Source organism: Dipodomys merriami, unplaced genomic scaffold (genome assembly GCF_024711535.1).
Source record: "Dipodomys merriami isolate MVZ:Mamm:240054 unplaced genomic scaffold, mDipMer1.0.p SCAF_3, whole genome shotgun sequence".
In the NCBI taxonomy this organism is placed as follows: domain Eukaryota; kingdom Metazoa; phylum Chordata; class Mammalia; order Rodentia; family Heteromyidae; genus Dipodomys; species Dipodomys merriami.
In genome coordinates, this window is record NW_027204492.1 from 14743079 (window position 1) to 14758437 (window position 15359).

General features: G+C 43.4%; 1 protein-coding gene across 2 annotated transcripts in view; it reads right to left on the minus strand.

Moving 5' to 3' along the window:
• Positions 1–15359, minus strand: part of Znf75d (zinc finger protein 75D) — a 49610-nt gene that overhangs the window by 9503 nt on the left and 24748 nt on the right. Inside the window, exon 1 of one of the 2 annotated variants that reach the window (XM_070039675.1) lies at positions 8860–9058. The exons of the other annotated variant lie outside the window; for it this stretch is intronic. The gene's annotated coding sequence lies outside the window, so the exon portion shown is untranslated. Of the gene's footprint in view, positions 1–8859; positions 9059–15359 lie in introns of those variants that run through there. 2 annotated transcript variants of the gene reach the window in all.

A 15359-nucleotide genomic window follows, 5' to 3' on the forward strand; every position in this document is an offset into this window, starting at 1 on the left:
CTCTTATCTCCAATTAACCTGCAAAAAGCCAGAAGTATAGCTGTGGCTCAAGTGGTAAAGTGCTAGACTTGAGCAAGAAAAGCTCAAGAACATTGCTCAAGCCCTGAGTTCAGGCCCAAGGACTGGCACACACACAAAAATGACATGGCAAATGGCAGAGAAAGGTTTATTACATTTCGTGTCTATAAGACAGGACTTCTGTATATCTTTAGCTGTCTTTAGGGGTACAGACATTGGCTTCAGGTTAAATAGGAAGAATTGGTTTCAGGATATAAGGAAGGAGGTATGTATGGTTAATACAGTTCCAAGTCACAGGTTTGGTCTTGTTGACCACGACTTGAATCTTTGTTTCTGGAGGCCTGGCAGGTGGTCTGTTGCTTTTGGATGCTTGCTTCAAGATGGTAAGAAGGCATAGACTGTCTGGGGGGCAGTTTGCCTTTTGTCACAAGATGCTAGTCAGTGAATCCTATTCTCCTGGACCCCAAGGAGATTTAATGTATTCTCAGATCAAAGAGCATTGAATGCCCAGCTTTTCGAAATCATAGACCCAACAAAAGTACCTTTAAGTTATTGCTTGTACATTCAATCCCCAGAAAAAAAAAGAAAAGGGAATGAAAGAAAGAAGAAAGAATGAAGGAAAAGAAATGATAGTGGTTTTCTTTGTAGTTGGCAAAAGTGGAAGTAACATTGATATCTGTGAGGTGATTGTGTTAAAAAGGTGTCATATTTTCACACTGCAATACATATAAGAAAGAATCACTCACAAATGAAACAACGTATATGACCCTTAAAGACACAGCAACCCTGTCCTCTGGTTTAAACAGAGGGGACACAGAAGACAAAGATATTAGCAAGACTGGGGAGAGCAGGAAGGGGACTGTTGTGGAAAGGACTTCAGGTGCAAAGTGAACACTGCCCAGAGGAGGAAATGACATGATTTTCTTGGTGAAGTGGGAGAGGTTGGGAGGAAGCACAGACTCTGAGTCTGCCCAGACATGTCATCTCTGCTTGGACAGCAGCACGTCTCTGCTTATCACAGACCCACCTGAGGCCAATTTGCTTGACCAACATCCCTAGAGGAAACACTATCTATTGTCCCTGGGTTATTTACTCAGTCTAACACTGAAAAACACAAGTTGATGGCAAAAGCCTTGAGTCTATGCCATTATCAGATCACCCCTTAATGATGATGGGGGTGGGGAATGGAAAAGCATTGAGACCATAGCAGTCCTCCTATAAGTGGCCCAAACTCCTAGTGTTAGTTCTTGAATTCAGCATTAACAAAAGATGAGATCACACCCAGTCCCCACTGATGCCAACCAGAGGCCTGAAGAACAGGACAGTTTCCTAACAATGTCTTCAGGAAGCCAAGCCAAGCAGATAAATCATAAACCTGGAGCCTTTTAGAGGCTTATAGATAAGCAGTGTTGAAAGGTTTGTCTCCCTGAGCTAACTGAGCTCAAACGTGGCAGGAGACAGCAAGTAGGCCTTTCCTCAGTAGAAAGGAGGAGAGTAATAGATCCAGGAGCCTCATGACTCATCAAGGGCAAAGGAAGTGGCGTTCCAGCCCTTCTCCTATGCTAAGGCTCACTAAAGGACACATGCCCAGCAGCTTTAGAGCCCAAAGACTCAAAGTGCAAGATTCTTCTTCAGTGCCTAAGTGCTTTGCTTACCCCTTATACATCATCAGTATATCTACTCATGTTTGTGCAGGACCCCTGGTTTCTACCTGGGTCACACTGGGTCAGGATCCACTCTGTGAGCATTGGGTGGAAGTGGGGGACCATTGGGCTGAATTTCTGATTTACCCCTTGGCCTCTGGCTTAGGAACAGATCTGCACATGCTCTGAGTCCATGTGATTCTCGTCACTCCAGGTACTATTGTTACAGTAGGAGAAATGCAGTTAAAAACAAAACCATCTCTCAACCCAAGAAACTTCTCCACAAAGGTGGTACATATGTGCAAAGCAGAATGTGATGGGCCTCAGTGGTAACTGCCATAGAGGGGCAGATAGAATGAAATCTATTGTATATGGCTGAAAAAAAAAAGGATAGAGCACTTTACTCCAAAAACTTGGAACTTTATCTTTCTCGATGATTTTATTCACAATCCCTTCTGGGTTGAGACTTTAAATCCGTGTGTGTGTGTGTGTGTGTGTGTGTGTGTGTGTGTGTGTGTGTGTGTGTGTGTGTGTGTGTGTGTGTGTGTCTGTGTCTGTGTGTGTGTGTGTCTGTGTGCTGCCAGAACTTGAGCGCTCCTCCATTGTCAACTTTTTCAGTGTTAATTGAAGGAAAGAGTCTCAAGGTCTTATCTGCCTGGACTGGCTTTGAACCACAATCATAAAATGTCAATCTCCCAAGTAGCTAGGCTTGAGCCACAGGCACCTAAAGGCCTTCTCTTTTTTTTCTTTTTTCTTTTTTTGGTCATGGAGCTTGAACTCAAGGCATGGGCGCTGTCCCTGAGTTCTTACATCTCAAGGCAAGCACTGTACCACTTGAGCCACAGCGCCCCTTCCAGTTTTCTGATGGTTCTTTGGAGATAAGAGTGTCCTGGATGTTCATGCTGGGGCTGGCTTTGAACTATGATCCTCAGGTCTCAGCCTCCTGAGTAGCTAGGATTACAGGAGTGAGCCACAGGCACCGAGAATTTCCCTTTCTTAAAGTAAGAATAATTAACCCACTGATCAGTTGCTGGGCGGGGACTGAAAAGACAGGTGCAAACTCTTATGAATGAGAGGTATCTTTGACTCCTGGAAAGGGGAGGGAGAGCGTGTCTCTAGTTATGTGGCACCACGGAGCAACCTCTGGTCCCAGTCGTAGGAAGTGGGGAAGAGGGCAAGAGTCCAACTCTGACTGAAGATCCCAGAGGGGAAGGTATGAAAGTCACGCAAGCCGATGGTGACACCACCATGATCAGGCTTCTAAGCCAGGCTTTAATATACTTCTAGACAAGGGAAGACACTAATGATGGGCATACAAGGCTGCGGTCCTGCAGGCATCAAAACGGCTCTTCTCACTTGTGCCACTGGGTCTTGGAAGGTCAGGGTGTGAAGAGGGTGTAATATTCAGAAGGGGCACAGGGGAGGGGCTAGAAGAGATCCTTGCCATCTTGAGTGTCTTCTGTGAGGGAGGGATCTTTGAGTCCTCAAGAGTTCGGCCAGCATCGACTCACACTCAAAACTCTTCTTGGTTCAAGGAGGGGAGGAACTTGCACGAACACACAGAAGTTATGTAGCAAAAGATTTTATGTGGGGTTGGAGGTGTGGCTGAGGTGCTAGAGTGCCAGCCAATGAGTGTAAGTGTCAGACACCCAGTTTAAGTCCTGGTCTCAGAAAAAATAAAAGAAAATGATAAAATAATAAATAAAATAAAAATAAAAATAAAATAAAAATGAATAAATAAAATAAAATAATCTGGTTGCACATTGATCTGTTGTTCCCTTTCACACGGAATGACTTTTGCTGTTTCTGAATAAAAAGAAACATCCTAATTTGAGGGTGAATTTGGTCTTTCCCAAAAGGGTATGGTTCACAGGTTTGTTTTTGTTTTTGTTTTTTAAAGAAGAGTTGAGATTTGGATATCGGTTTTATTCCAACAGCCCAGGCAGTTTTACTGTCAGCAATATTCATGTCGTCTTTCATTGGGATTAAGGAAAACGTTGTTGAAATGAACATAAGGGCCTGACGCTTAAAACAGTGGGTGACCCAAACATTTTTATTTTAGCCCTAATATCTCCTTTACTATATTACCTGTTAACTATTCTGGGGAGGCCATTTCTTACTTCTATTAAACTGAGCTTGTATTTGTAGTTTGGTGCTGAAACCGCACATGCTTCCCATTGCCTAAGCCTGAGAAGGGATCTCCACCACCTGCACCCCTACTCTAGAATGGACAGGGTGTGGTTGGGGATGGAGGGCTCCCACTTGCACCGATGCCCCACAGGCCCTCGGTAACTGGGACATGAAGGAGTGCATCCTGGAGGGGGCAGACTGTGAAATAAAATAAATGCACCTGTTCTTGTTCACGGGTGGGCGTAAGGTTTTGCGGGAATGCTCAGAAAGTTTTGGTCTAGCCGCCCAGAGGTGCCAGAAGCCCGCCCCCAGTGACCACAACAGCCAGAGCGCTCAGTGGCACTCAAACGCCTTTCTGGTGCTCTTGCACTAGAGACATTGTCGCTTCCAGACCTCACAAGACCCTGATTTCTGAAACAGCATGGGACCCTTGAACAATCTGTCCCCTTGGATAAAAAGATAGGGGTCATTAGTGCCCCAGGACTTTGGCTCGTCGAGGTGGGTGAAGGGACGGCATGGCTTCTTGCAGCAAGGCGGGATAGGGTCTGGGGTCGTGTGCTTGTGTATGCATGTGCGCATGCACACCGATCCTGAACCTTGAACTCAAGGCCTGGGTGCTAACCCTGAAATTATTTTTCCCCTCAGAAGTTTGGTGTTCTACCTGTGGAGCTCCACTTCTGCCTCTTATATTGTTTTCTTTTCTTTTTCCTTTTTTAATTTAATTTTTTGTAGTTTATTGAATAGTCTCCCAAAGGTTATCGTGCGTGAGCTGGGTTTGAACTGCAATGCTTTGATCTCAGCCTCGGCAGTAGCTAGAATAACACTCCCTGGTCTTGAGTCCCTAGTGATTGCCTTTTTAAAACCCGAATTTGTGTGTGTGTGTGTGTGTGTGTGTGTGTGTGTGTGTGTGTGTGTGTGTGCGCGCGCGCGCGCGCACGCGCGCTAGTCCTGAGCTTTGAACTCGGACTGAGTGCTATCCCTGAGCTGCTTTTGCTCAAAGATAGCGCTCTACAACTTGAGCCACAGCTCTACTTCTGGCTTTCTTTTTTTTTTTTTGGTCAGTTGTGGGGCTTGAACTCAGGGCCTGGGTGCTGTCCTTGAGCCTCTTTGTGCTCAAGGATGGCACTCTTAACACCTGAACCACAGCACCGCTTCTTTTTTTGTCAGTCGTGGGGCCTGAACTCTGGGCCTGGGCGCTGTCCCTCAGCTCTTCAGCTTAAGGCTAGCGCTCTACCACTTGAGCCACAGCGCCACTTCCGGCTTTTTTTGCTTATGTGGTGCTGAAGAATTGAACCCAGGACCTCATGCATACAAGGCAAGCACCCTACCACTGAACTACCTTCCCAGACCCCAGTTCTGTATTTTAAATCATTTAATTGGCGATAAGAGTTTCATGGGGATTTTTCTCCCCGGGCTAACTTTGAACCACAATCCGCAAATCTCAGTCTCCTGAGTAGCTAGGATTATAGGTGTGAGCCACCAGCGCCGTTCCACTTCGGAATTTTTTGGTACTTTTGTGGAGATAAGAGTCTCAGGGACTTTCATACACGGCTGGCTTTGAATCATGATCCTCAGACCTCAGCTTTCTGAGTAGCTAGAATTACAGGTGCAAGTCACTCGCGCCTGGCAGGAATCACCTTTTTTAGACCTGGTTCTTTACAACTGGCCACCTCCCTTCAGGACCTCGGCACTAACGATGTCGGTCTCTGAGGAGGCAAATGGAGTAGGGAAGTCCTCCTGCAGGTGATATTTCTGCATCTCTGTGAGACCACCACATTCACAGGCTCTGGGGAGGCTCCAGAAACTGCCGTAAGGGGGAGAAGGCTGTCATGTTGGGGTAAGACATGTGGGCAGGTGTGCGATATTCCTGTCAGGACTATGTCCTCCACTGAACTTCCCGGCATCCCTTGTACCCTCTTAGAGGGAGGAGCTTCGCTAAGGCTAGTGTGGTTACCTCTGGCATAGCACTGGTGGAACCTATACTGTACCACTTCTCTGGTAGAATTAATGGAAAACTTTCAGGCTTGGGGAGCAGGTTTCAGATATGAGTCTGAAGTATACTTATGGGTGACACATGGCCCAATGCCCCCAACCTGAAACCTAAGTGAATTAGGGGGTGATGAGGAAATAGAAGCACCCTCAAAAGGAATAGTGACCAGAAAGTTCAGTCTTTTTATTTCTATTGCCAGTCCTGGGGCTTGAATTCTCGGCCAGGAAGTGTTCCTGAGCTTTTTAGCTCAAAGCTAACACTCTACCACATCCAGCTGTTTGGGAGTATGTTATTGGAGATAAAGAGTCTCACAGACTTTTCTTGAGCATGCTGATCATTGTCCTTAAGTTTCATCCTCCTGAGCAGCTAAGATTATAGGCATGAGCTGTCACTGCTAGACTAGTCCTTTCTTCTGCAAGGAGGGATTTTTTTTTTTTTGCTGAATGCTGGGATATGTAAATCCCCAAGTTTAATACCTTTCTGTAAAAAGACCTAGAATTTGAACATGCCTACTTGTAACCACTGCTGTGCCTCTTCTCTTATGGTTTCCTGTTCTCTGCTGTAGGTGGCTCGGCCATATGGAATTCAGAAAGAAACCTTTTTGGATCTGAGACCTCAGACCCCAGATAAACTGCAGGTGCAATGGAAATACACCCACAGTCTATGCTGCCTTGGCCCCCTTCCTGTGCATAAAGGATCCTATAATGCAGGAGCATGACACAAGGACTGAAATTGCCCAGTATATTTTCAGGCAGTTGCAGTATTCAACAGCAGCTGGGCCTCGAACAACTTTCAGAAAACTCTGGCAGCCTTGCTCTGAATGGCTGAAAGCCAAAGAAATCTTCCAAGAAACAAATCCTGGAGACACTTGTGTTGGAGCAATTCCTAAGTATTTTGCGAAGTGACATGGAAAGCCAGGGGAGGGCTTGTGGACCACGAAACAAAGAAAGCCTTTTGATCTGATAGAAGGCTTACAGAGACAATATAAGGGATCACACTTCCAGGTAAGAAAGGATTGGGGTATTGGTTTTTAAACCAAAACAGGGCCAGAAGCAGATGGGTCTAAAACAAATATTTTCTGTCTAGCACATTGCACAACCCCAGACTTCTCCATTGTCCTTCCATTTTTCTCTTCTGCTGGAATCAGCATGTGGGTCAGTGACTCTCAATCGTATAAGACCCTGTAATATCTCCTGCAATGCCCTGTTCAAGTTTTTTTTTTCCTACCTGGACTGGGGCTTGAACGCTGAGCCTTGTACTCTTGTTTGGCATTTTTTCTCAAGGCTGATGATCTATCACTTGGGCTCCAACCTCCTTCCCTCTCTTATCATTAAATGGAATTTCCAGAGAGCATAACTGATCTACATACATCAAACAAAATCATCAATAACATTTCTCCATGACCTGTGAGCCACCTTCATTAATGGCTTGTGTGTATGTGCCTTTTGAGTTCATAATAGTTTTTACCATATTAAAGCCTTGTGTAAAAAAATATATAGGAAGAAGCAAAAAAGATGCCAGGATAAATGACTCTCTGGTTCAAAAATAAGTACTATTTGGCCCTTTGCACAAACAGCTTGCTCACCCTTCCTTGAGTACAGCCCAGAAAGGACATAAAGCTTGTGAAAATAGTGCATTCCAATCTCATATTCATTTTTACATAAGCACTTTTGAGGTCTGCCTCATCCATGCTGCTTTAAGAAGTGTTCATGTGACTGCATATCTGCTTAGAGTCACTATGATGGATCAGCCACGAATTCAGATCAGGGCTCAGGTGCTAGGAGCAGTGTTGCTGCTTACCATATGATATCTCAAAGTGTTAAACAAATCTTAGTAAAAAAAAAAAAAAAAAAGAAAAGAAAAAAGGAACAATAAGCCAGGTGGTGGCTCACGCCTGTAATCCTATCTACTAAGGAGGCTGAGATCTGAGGATCGTGGTTCAAATCCAGCCCGGGAAGAAAAGTCTGTGAGGCTCTTATCTCCAATTAACCACCAGAAAACAGGAGCTGTGTTTCAAAGTGGTAGAGCACTAGCTTTGGGCAAAAAAGCTCAGAGACACACAAACTAACACACACAAAAAAAGGACCAATAAGTAAAATGTTCTTCCTTTGATTTGGACAGGGGAGCATTCTTGTGAAATCCATGTAATACTAAAATGTACAAAATATGTTCTAATTCCTCTACACAATATGCTTCTTGGTATGTCCCTTTTTCATATGTCAAAGTTTGAGGGGAAGTCCTCATTTGGTGGGTCCTGGAACTACACAACTTTGTGAGAGACGCTGCCATCTCTGACCCTTAGATTCCCATGTCAATACCTGCTGCCATATCCAGAAGAGCCCATATGGGAAGGGCTGTGCCCTCTGCTCACGACATAAAGCCTCTGTTTACATAGGCCATGGCTGAACACACAGCTGAAATGCAATGAGGGAACAGGTGTTTTCAGCTGAGGTGGGTGCGGGGAGCGCTGGTCTAGAGCTGTTGTGGTTGGTCATGGAAGGTGGCAGCCGGGACAGGAGGCGTTCCCAGCATCCTGCCTCCTTAAGGTAGCATGAGTGCATGTGTGGTTCTCTTCCTTTTTTTCTGTCCTGTTGGTTTTGTTCAGTAAATGAGATTTTATCTTTGAGGGCCTGAACATGTCCTGTCCAGAACAGACCATCAGCCGCTGCTGGCTCCTGAGCACATGAAATGTGGCCAGTGCAGCTTGAAGTCTGCTGTGAGTTTCACGTCCCCTATATGAAGAACGAAAGAAGCAGGTGGAATAGCTCTCTAGTAATTGTATGGATCACATGTGAACATGCTGCTTGTCTGCGTATTTTGGAATAAGTATATTAGTACACCAGTTTATTCTTATGTATTGTTTTCTATGACCACTGGAAAACTGACACGTGTGGCTCATTGTCCTCCTCATGGACATCAGCTTAGAGTGAAGTGACATTAACTTTGCTTCCAGTTAGTTTAGACTTCAGAATGATGAGTTCTGGCCTTTCCCACAGGTCAACATGCAGGATATACTCGAGGAAGAACCGATGCCAATGGGAACAGTACCCACACCACCAAACATGCACCTAGAATCACCTGTACTCCAGGTAATGGGAACTGTCCAGGATCCCCCAGTGCCAGAGGCCTGGATCCCACAGCCAGGGCCACAGGAGATGGACTATGGTGCTGCTGGCCAAGGGCAGCCCATTCTGGATCCTGGTAAGACAAGGATTTACTTTCTGCCTTCTTTTTGGTTTTTGGAGAGCTCAAGAGCTCTGAGGGACTTTCTGGAGGAGGTAAAATCTCAATGAATGAATGGGAGAGAGCTCATTCCAGCTAGTTGTTCTTGAAAATAAGGAAAAAAAATATGGTTAGAGGCATTGCCTGCAGTCCATCAAACCCTTCATTTAAATTTTACAAATCACTTCACTCTGGATTTAAGTGTTCTTATTATTACAAATAGTTATGATAATAATATATTATAATATAACACTATAATATTGTTAGCTCATATTATATTATATTATTACAATGTATATAATATATATTAAATTTTATAACATATTATTATATTATATATTATACATTACATACTATATTATATATTGTAAAATGTTATTATAAAATATTATATAATGTTATCATTGAAATGATTACTATCTTAATTATTATTTTAATATTATAATTAAAATTATTATTTTCAGACTATCATTGGTTGCCTTACCACTTTATATACAATTCTCCACAATGGAAAGCCCAAGGTTTTCTGTATTTTGCATTACAAAATTTTATGGTTAAATAAAAAGAGCTCTCAGGGGTTTCTGTTTGGCATGAAATGTCAATCCCAAGTAGAAATGGACTACTCAAATTTTTTAAGAGTTTGGAAAGTTGGAAGTGGTAGAGGAGTAGATGCAGAAGGTGAATTTGGAGGAGAAAGACAAAGAATGAAATTGCTCTGTGAACATAAGCAAGGACTGATGCACTTTGTATCAATTGGCATGGAGAATTGGTTAAGATATTGGCTCTTCTCAGGAAGCTTTGAATAGGAAAATTATTTGGAGAAACCCCCAATAGGAGATGGAATCCTCTAGATACTTCTCTCAATAATCCATTAAAGAGGATACAAAGCAAGAAAGTTCTAAATGCCTCAAAATCTGATGGAGGGCACTAATTGTCATATAATTGGACATGAACAGTATGGTAATTGATGGCACCTTTTTTGTGTGTTTGTGCTGGTCTTGGTGCTTCAACTTGGGGCCTGGGCACTGTCCCTGAGCTTTTGTGCTCAAGGCTAGTGTTCTACCACTTTGAGTTATAGCCCATTTCTGGCTTCATGATACTTAATTGAAGTTGAGTCTCACAGAATTTCCTGCCCAGGCTGGCTTCAAACTGTGATCCTCAGATCTCAGCCTCCTGAGTAGTTTAGGATTACAGGTATGAGCCAGTGATGCCCAGCAGCATGTACCTTTTAAGTGTTAGAGTCTCAATCTGCTGTTAGCAGTATAAATAAGACATGTTAAGCTCATATACATACATATATATATATATATATATATATATATATATATATATATATATATAAACATTCGCAGGTAGCTTATATTAAAACATGCACTGGGTAGGCAGTCTTGGAGCATAAAAGCCCATCCTCACTGAAGTGGGCCCACAGACATGCTGATCTCAACAACATTAAATGTTGATGGCACTAAACTGTAAAACACAATGTGAATTGTCTTATGGTGTGCACCTATAGGAAAAATTTCTAAAAATGACCTTAATTGTCTTGTGGATGTAAGCATTTTTTAATATACCAGATATGGCAAATTGTCCTTCCAAATATATATATATATATATTGGTCGGTTGTGGGGCTTGAACTCTGGGCTTGTGTGCTGTCCCTGTACTCTTCAGCTCAAGGCCAGCGCTCTACCACTTGAGCCACAGTGCCACTTCTGGTTTTCTAGTGGTTTATTGGAGATAAGAGTCTCATGAATTTCCTGCCCGGGCTGGCTTTGAACCAAGATCCTCAGATCTCAGCCTCCTGAGTAGCTAGGATTACAGGTGTGAGCCACCGATACACGGCTTTATCCTTCCAAATATTGTCCTCATGTATGCTATCACATTAGAATAATGTCTAGTTTCTGTTCCCTTTGCCAACCTTGGTCTCTGTAGATGCTTTGATCATTGCTTTGTGACTTGAGCCATGACTTTCCTCACCACCCTGGCATATAGAAGTGATACCAAATCCATGCAAACTTTTCCAGTAACTACAAAATTCATTCAGCTTCAGTGATGGTGTTTTACTCAATGTACTCAGTGTAAAAGGGTAGAGGATGGAAACTGAGGCAAGAAGGGGGACTGGTTATGGCTTTAGCTGGCATGGGGTGTGAGCAGAGGATTGGTTTATGGGAAATAAATAGGAGTATCATAAATAGGGCTTTTCTCACAGAAGTGGAGGCTATATGCACATGAATCTTAGGGATCTGAATGTCACTTGGGGAGACCTGACAGAGGTACATGGGTTAGTACCCACAGTCAAGCACAGGTTTGGACCACTTTCTGAATTCAAATTTGGCACCTTGGAAATCTGTGTTGGATCAGAGGAACTTAAAGGAAATCTCTGAGGCCTCATTATGGGGCTCTGGGCAGAAAGCAGTTCTGGGACTAGATTGTTCTGATGGCTACTAGATGCTGTCTAGGAGGCTACTTTTGGACCCTGAATAGGTCTCTAAGTCTCTTTCAACCAAGGAGCAGGTATATGGCCAACTTTTAATGTGATGTCTAGTGAGATCTGCAGCCTTAAGGGCTTCAAATCCACACTGAAGGAGGCAAACAGCACGGGTACATTTCTTGCCATTGCTCACTCTGTTACTCACCTCCCTTTGTGAAAATATTCTTGACACCCCCTTCCCAAGACTGTGCAACTTTTCACTCTCCCATGTTTCTGTCTGTTTCCATTTGATATATGACCTCCAGGGTTATTTGAGATATTCCTCCTTACCTTCAGATCCTATTGGCTTTAAAGCCAAAAATAAACATAACTGTGAATCCAAACAGCATTTCTTTTCAAACAAGGTTCAGATTTCTGAATCAGAAATATACTGGTTATTTTTTTTTCATGAAAATACAAAATGGAGTATAGTACTGAGTATCCCAAGTCTTGATAATATGTTATGATATTTTAATTTTCTTTGGGTTAACATTAGAAGCCAACTAACTAGTCCATACCATTTTAACAATGTTAACACTCAATAACCACCTTAAAAAAATCTTAAATAGAAACGTGTGTGTGTGTGTGTGTGTGTGTGTGTGTGTGTGTGTGTGTGTGTGTGGTATGTGCATGTGTGCATGCATATGCTGCTCCTGAAGCTTGAACTCAGGGACTGGGCACTGTCCCAGAGCTGAGTAATTATGTCTGTGCTTGTGTATGCTTGTCCTGGAGCTTGAACTCAGGGACTGAGGTTTTTTGCTAAGACTAGCACTCTGTCACTTGAGTCACAGTTCCACTTCTGGAGTTTTCATAGTTAATTGGAGATAAGAGTTTCACAAATTTTCCTGCCCAGGCTGGTTCTGAACCATGATCCACAAATCAGCCTTCTGAGTAATTAGGATTACAGGGGTGATCCACCAACTCCTGTCTAGAAACTTTTCTTATTATTGGCAGTACTGAGGGGCCTGGTGCTGTGTAGGTCAGTACTCTGCCACTTGAATCATGCCTCTAGCCCTTTTTGGTTTAATTATTTTTTGCAATAGTATCTTGAACACATAGCACTGTGAGCCTCCTATTTTTCATTCCAGGGTAGCATCATCTTTTTTGTGTGAGGTGTCCTAGCGCTTCAATTTTCCCAGTCTGACTCCTCAGTGGTGAGGATTTTCATAAACTAATAAATAGGGATACTGACCTCATATTTTTATTCTCTGTTAAATGAATAAACCTCATGATACTCACCTCATGATACTCATAAAAGATAAATTCTGCTTTCAAACCCAGAAGTGACTATTGACCTCTCTGTAGATTAGAGAATGGCTTGCTAATAAGCACAAAGGAGTCCTCCCTCTATTTTCCTTTGGTTTTTAGATTAAAATAAAAAGCCAGGTGCAAGTGGCTCATGCCTATAATCCTAGCTATTCTGGAGACTAAGATCTGAGGATCATGGTTTGAAGCCCGCCTGGGCAAAAAGCTGGAAATGGAGCTTCAGCTCAAGTGATAGAGCACTAGTCTTGAGGAAAAAAATGCTCAGGGACAGCACCCAGGCCCTGAGTTCAAGTGTCAGGACTGTTACATGCATACGCGCACGTGCACACACGCGCGCGCACATACACACACACACACACACACACAAAGAGAATTTAATAGAAGCTTCTGGTTGAAGCAATCCAAAGTGATGAAGAGATGCAGAAAGGCATGCAGGCTAAAAGGAAGCCTCACTTCTGAGACACAGTTGAGGTGGTGACTCAGACTCTTCCCCCACCCCTTACCCATGGTCAGAGCCTGCAATAGTGACTGGAGCCTCCCACTGGAGAAAGGAGGAGAGCTATTGATGGAGGAGCTGATGGCCCCTGAGACTGGTAGGTGAGGGAGGAAACTGATAGGTGAAGGGTGGCTGAATGCCTTGTAAGAAAGCAGAGAACATGCAGAATATGCAACTTTCATCAGAGACAAGAGGGATGAGGATGCCACCTGGGAGTTGCCACCTCCCATCTATGCATGGGGTATAACTCTTCACTCTTCTGCTTCCCATGTCACTAGTTTCCCAGGACCTGAAATACAGTAGCCAAATTTTAGTTTCTCACTGAAGAAAGGAGGAATGCCAGGGATGGAGAACCTGTTGGACTCCAAGACTAGTAGGCGAGAGCTGGCTGCAATGCCTTGGAAGAAAGATGAGAAAATGCAGCTTTCATTAGGAACAAGAGAGGTAAGGATGCCACTTTCCCTCTGGGCATGGGATATAATAACTCTTCTTCCACTGTCTCTAATTTGCTGAATTAGGATAACATCTTCCATTTCTATTTCTTCTTTTAGGTTTTGATGTTGGGAGGGGAAAATGAAATATGTGTGTGTGTGTGTGTGTGTGTGTGTGTGTGTGTGTGTGTGTGTGTGTGTGTGTGTGTGTGTGTGTGTGTGTGTGTGTATGTGTGTGTGTGTGTAGAAAAGCCTAAACTGTGCAAACATTTTTTGTTTGTTTCTCTAGGTGGGAATCCACAGCTAGGACCCAGTGGTAGAGTGGCTCAGTAAGTAGAGTGCTTGCCTTGCATGCATGAGGCTCTGGGTTTGATTCCTGAGCACCACATAAGCAGAAAAAGTCAGAAGTAGCTCTGTGACTCAAGTGGCAGAGCACTAGCCTTGAGCTGAAGAGCTGAGGGACAGCGCCCAGGACTAGAGTTCAAGCCCCACAACCAACAACATATATATATACACATATATACATGTCTATGTACATATAGATATGTACATATATATGCATATATCTATATGTATATACAGCAGGAAGTTCTTGATGAAAGGTCCCTGGAAGAGCTCATGGCCCACCAGGGTCCCTTCTAAGGATAGAGGTCCAAGCAGAAAGGACCCATCAACCCAAAGATCCTCACACAGAGGGCTCCCAGTTGGAAAACCCACTATTGTCCTCAGTGTGCAAAGTGCTTTGCTCATGCTAAGCAACTTAATAATCACATACTAATTCATGGAGTAGCAGAGCCTGCTCACAAATGTCATATCTGTAGGAAAGAATTCCTTCACAGCTCACACCTTCATATGCACCAGCTCAATCACTTCGAGGAAAGACCCTATGAGTGCAATATATTTAAGAAGCAATTCACTCAGGAGGCACAATTTATCATGCACCAGCAACATATTATGGAATAAAACCCTAAAAGTGTTTGGAGTATAACAAAAACAAATTTGCTTAGGGCAAGTATGAGAAAACATAAACTTCACACAGTAGAAGAAAATTATGAATGCCCCACCTGTACGCAACAGTTTCTTCGCCATGCAGAACTTGCTCAGCATGAGGTTATACATACTTCAGAGCATCTATTTGTATGTGAATAGTGTAAGAAAATCTTCAGACACAAGTCCAGCCTTAAAGTTCACATAAAGATGCACACAGACAGTGTACTATACATGTGTAGATAGTGTCCTCACACTTCCCTTAAAAAAGAGGACGTTGCGGCCGGGAAGGTGGCTCAGTGGTAGAGTGCTTGCCTTGCATGCATGAGGCCCTGGGTTCAATTCCTCAGCACCACATAAGCAGAAAAAGTCGGAAGTGGCGCTGTGGCTCAAGTGGTAGAGTGCTAGCCTTGAGTTGAAGAGCTCAAGAGCTGAAGACCCAGAGTTCAGGCACTATGACCAACCAAAAGAAAGAGAATGTTACGAAACAGGTTTGCTGGACAGCTTAAGAGAAGAACTTTCTGCCAAAAACTCTTTGAGAAACCGCCCCTGCCATGGGCTGTTTTAGAAGATAGCTTCTTTTAACCTCAGTTCAGAGAGGAATTTTACATTTTGTTGTTTTGAAAACCCACCTCCCAAGCACTCATTGACTCTGTTCGATTTGATTTTCTGGTCCTAGGCAGATCTTATTTAACTGTTGCTATGAAA